General features: G+C 44.5%; 1 protein-coding gene across 2 annotated transcripts in view; it reads left to right on the top strand.

The window, feature by feature from the left end:
* Window positions 1-116: 116 nt before the first annotated feature.
* The window catches only part of Lbr (lamin B receptor), a 47,912-nt gene continuing 42,836 nt past the window's right edge, over window positions 117-5,192 (top strand). For both annotated transcript variants that reach the window (XM_072012531.1, XM_072012530.1), the window contains exon 1: window positions 117-259. The gene's annotated coding sequence lies outside the window, so the exon portion shown is untranslated. The remainder of the gene's footprint in view (window positions 260-5,192) is intronic.

Here is a 5,192-nt window from a genome sequence, read left to right as displayed (position 1 = left end):
GCCGAGCGTTCCTCTTTACACCGCCATAACGAACCCAGCTGCGATATCGCCAACCAACAATGGAATTAAAGATATTAATTCAATCAAAAAGTGTATTAAGTATGCTGTTATCAGTAAAAATACCTGATTCTCTAAAGATTTGGAAGAATTAACCCATTATTCGAGCGCACTTGGGACACGCTTGGATGAACATTAATGCTGCATTTTACTTTCTACGAATTCGCAAACTGCACAATGGTCTCGTCGGTTAACACACCAGGTATGAATGATGAGTTTAAAGTGACAAACGATGCTGCGTTCTTTGTTTAGATCCTCTCTCCTCGCCATTTATTTGCCATGTTCATTTACGCGGAATAAAGTTTGAAGTAAAAAATTCGCGGATGCGATGCGATGCGATGCGAACATTAAAGAACGGATATGAATTTCGCAGGGAATTCTGGCTTCTGACGCGTGGTTAATTATTTTCTAATTTAGAAGCGTTTATCGCGACATAAATAAAGCTGTAACGCGCACGCGTTAATCGGCTACGACAATATGACTGAACATGTAATTTACGAGATTGGTCATTGACTTCAACTGTAATAAATCGTTATCGCTGAAACACGTATTATACGGTATTACGGGGTTTCTTACGTGACCAATCGAATTACGAAATATGCAAGACGAATGAAACAATTTCTTGAAATGTAGCAAACGGGCCATTAGATATGGAACATCTAGTATAATTTGTAGAAAAGATATGACGAGATCGTGAATTAAAACATTAATCGGCGACATACTCGAAGTCGTATGCATTTTGATGGCTTCCGGGCCATTTATGAATTTACATATACAACTTCTTTACAAAATTGCAGATTATGTACTTGCAAAATCCGTTCCCAGTTTGTATAGTATATCGGTATTTGGCTTACCGTCCGCCATACTTGTATCTAAAATTACTGTTTTGACTCTTAAAGCGTAAACTTTAACACCTGACTGATTTTACAAGCCTAAATACCTCGTTCACTCACACTACATTCACCATGGCGTACATATACTACAACGTAAAATCGATAAATGTTAATCTTTCACGCGATATTAAATGAAGTCGTCCGCAAGGAAAAAGAATAACAAAGAGTTGAAGGAGAAACGCTAAACCACGAAGCTTTGTACGGCTTAAAAACCATTCACCAATCGCGAGCGGGAATTTTAATTTGGTTAATGCTGGCGGAAAGGAAAGAGGTTAGGAACACTGGGCCGGTTATTGTCGAATGGCCGTTGAAAGGCTTATAATTGGATTCTTTTGTGAGAAGGGAATCAAGCCTAACGCGATTTAGTTTCATTCAGATCCGATGTCGGTCGATTAACCTCCATTGAATCGCGCACCTTCTAGATGGCGATAGCCATTAACTTCGATATTTATCGTTGCTGCGCAAACAAGCATGGATCGTCCGGCTTGATTTGCTTCAGTTGCTGGAAAACCGAACACGAGGAAACGTTTCTCGTTCTACTAGTCGTGAAACGCGATAAACATCCGATTCTTTGGCTTGTTCCATTCTCGCATCTCACCGGAAATGAAATTTGTGCGTCGCGGTTACGACGCGTTACATAAAAAAAGAGATCCTTCGAAATTTTTCCGCGTAAATTATTTGACCTTTCGATCTATAATATTTGATCATAGCTTACGCGTTATTTATGCGATAAATATTAGAAATGAACGTTCGAATGGGTCAATGTCGTATACATAGTAATAACTCGTGCGATCCACAAAAGTATTAGAAAATTTTCACCGTTGACTGATGACAGAAAAGTTTGTTTTTTTTCTTTTTTGGTAAAGAGAATCCTTTAATGCCAATAAACATCGTTTAGAATTTGTATCGTTCGAAACAAACACGTTTAGGATTCAAAATGGCTGTAGAATCAAGTAGCCAGGTGCTTGTTACGATTTAGGATTCGCGGCACGTGGACCGGGATTGCTGATTTTCAATCAGAGTGCACGCAAGCGAATTTCGATCGCGTCTGATCAGAATACGAAGAATCCTAAGCGAATCGCTGACGCGTGTTTGCAACGTGTCAAAGAGCTACGGAAGGGTCTACTTCCGGTCCTCTTAAAAGCCCTCATTTTTAGACCAAATCGCGTGATACATGGCTCTAAAAAGGAATAAAAGAAATGGGGAAAGGAATTTCGCGAGAAATGTTTTCTTTCGACGCGATACAGCTTCTTTTTTCCTTCTCTTTTTTTTTTTTTTCGTGTTTTGGGCGTTGCGGTGGAAAGGTTGAAGAGAGTGGAGCTTAATAAGCTGAGAAGCTTCTCCTCTCGACTTGTTGAGAATAGCGTAAACTAGGTCTGCTTATTTGGCTGCTTTGAGGCAATAGCGTGTTCAAGTTGAAAAATTAGTTGGTATCTCAAGAAGAGAAAAGAAAAAAATATTTTGCCCATTGCTCCATCCACTGGTCAAGAGTACTACAAACGGCAACAAACAAATATTTTATCTACATTTCAATTTTTCGAACGTGCTGCTTGAAACACGAATATCCAACATTTCGTTCCAATCGTATATTTTACGCGAAACTTGAAAATCATTGCTTGAAAAAAAAAAAGAAAAGAAAAGAGAGGCAAATTAAACGAATCGCTATCTACAAACTGTTGAGGAATACCACGTCCAATATTTTCACACAAGCTACGAATATCGTTCCCTTGTTCAAACACGAAACATGTGACCGTATTAGATAAACGACCAATAACAGTACACTTTCGAACCCTTTCCACCCTTCCCAGTGAGTACACCCCTTCTACCTTTCACGTCAACACCACGTGGATTCCGGTTGCTGGCTTCTACACTGGTTCTCGCCATTCGCTGTCCAACCGGCCGATAGAATCTCCTCTTATGCCCGACTCTTCTTAAATCCTGCCGTGATCTATGTAGGTGATCTCTTCAAGGAAGCCGGCTGTCGAGTCGCGCGCGTTCCTACCAGCCGAATGGACAATTTGATCGTCACGCAGCCGTCGTGCGAACGAGCCACGAGGCGAACTGCACGGTTCACGGGCCGACACTCGACTGGACCGCGGTGGTTTGAGTCGGGGGGGTGAAATGGAGAAAGGCAGAAACAGCGGGATAGAAAGAGAGGAGGATCGCAAAAGGGATGAAGGAGAGAGCGTAATGCCGGGCGCGTGGAAATAGAAGACACGTTAAACGCGGAAGAGGAGGATCAGAGTGGAGAAGGGAAAGGACGGAATGAAAGTTAACCGGGTGGAAAAGAGAGAGAGGAAGGAATGATAGAGGGAAAGAAGGAGGAGGGTGAACGACGAGACGAAGGAGTAGGAAGGGTATACGAAGAAAGAAAACTAGATAGAGAAAGGGCTGGAGAAGGACAGAGAGGATAGAGAGGGAGGATGCTGCGGATGCGGAGCAGAAACTCAGTCCGTCTCCGTCTGGCTTCGCCGCAGCGCGTCGCGGCGCATTTCATCCCCCTTTCGAGCTCCGAGCAACCCACCACCCTCGTCGCCGGTCCCTTCGCCCCTCTCGCGCCACCACGAAACCCCCTACACTAACCCCCGGTTCCATGTCGCAATGTATCTGCAGTCGGAAGCAGAGACCCCGCTATGCCTTCGAGACACCACCGTGAAAAGCCGGTCCTCGTTTCTTCACGGTTAATACCCTACCTTTCTCGCGTTCACCAGCCACCATCGTCTTTACTCTTCTCTCCTTCTTCCGACTCTCGTGCTTCCTCGCTTTCTGTCCTCCTCTCACGGCAGACGAGACCTCGCTCCGCTGTCTCTTTTTTTGCTGATCCACCCCCGAGAGCTGTTACTCCGTCTCCCCTTGTGAAGAGGATAGAAACGCGCGAGGACAAGTCTGTAGAAGAAACGGGACCGTCTCGATAGACGGAAAGGAGTACTTGAGGGACGGTTTAAAGAGCGGTTTACTCTGTTTTAAGGGGGAAGGTAATTGCTGCACGTTGAAGAAGGGGCTGTTGTTGTGTCGAGGATACTGTTCCATAGATTCGACGACGCGCGGATACTTGACAAAGAAATCTATCATTTCGGAATATCGATGATTCCGTTGGCAGACTGGTCTTCGAGTATTTCATTAATAATTCGATCTCTGAATCGTCCAAAGAATATTAATAAACAGATGGCGGGTTTAAATCAACGTCCGCTGTAGAAGAGTATTATAAAAATATCCAATCAATACCGCCCCCAGATAAAACACAACCACGTGCTTCCGTTCCTGCCAAAAGACAAATCATACGTCGCGCTGTATCCTCCATCTTTGCCGATCCTTATCTCTCGCCAGAAAGTTATCAAGGGGCGAATATCGAGGCAAAACATCGTATCTACAGCGAGGGCCGATTTTAAATCGCTCTACTCGACGCTTGAAAAAGAGGGCTAGCCCGAAGGCAGAAGAATTCCTAATCGACTTCCGTTCTGGATCGTTGCTTTCCCCTCGCGTTCAACGAACAGAAAAGATCAGTTCGATCGATCTTATCCAGGCTGCTTGTACAACCAACGGGAAACGCGTATAAAAAATGCAAGCTCAGGACGATTAACCGGTTTTATTTGGAAAGTAACGCGAAGGATGTGTGCGGCGATAGTAAGCAGACAAGCAGAAACGACATTGTAACCCCAGTAACCGGGAACGGAATTAATAGGGTTCGAAGGAAATCTCGCGGTTTAGCGGCTGCGCTGCATTTTTTTCAATCATCCGTTCGGAGTGGAGTGCGGCAATAGCCAGTTCGAAAAAGAGCAATTCGGACGGACGCGAGCAGAGCCCTCCGAACGTAAAAGCGAATTGCCAGCCTTTTCCGCTATTTATGAGTTCGCTCACTGGCTGGCCTACTGGTCGAAGTCGAGGCGGGAAGACGAGCACAACGAGTTTTTTCCTCGCGCGGCCGTGCCCGGGCATAAATTATTGCCGTTCGTTAAACACGTTCCTCCTCTCCTCGTCGCGCGACCTTCTTCTTTGAACTTATACCTCGACAGAAGCTTTGACCACGACTACTGCGACACGGTGACCAAATTTCTAGACGAGAATCATGAAGTTCGCTTTGGAAAAAAATGTGGAACGAATGAGTGAAAGCTCGGGGAGTAATTTAATGGCCGATAGGAATTATCGGAGAAACGACGGAGATGCGATTTTCAATTTGATCGATTCGTTAGAAGATTAGGAAATTCTCTGGTTGGTTTGGCCAGCGAGAATTATCTGTTTCTC

This window comes from Bombus fervidus, chromosome 11 (assembly GCF_041682495.2).
Source record: "Bombus fervidus isolate BK054 chromosome 11, iyBomFerv1, whole genome shotgun sequence".
NCBI lineage: Eukaryota > Metazoa > Arthropoda > Insecta > Hymenoptera > Apidae > Bombus > Bombus fervidus.
This window is presented reverse-complemented; position numbering and strand designations above follow the sequence as displayed.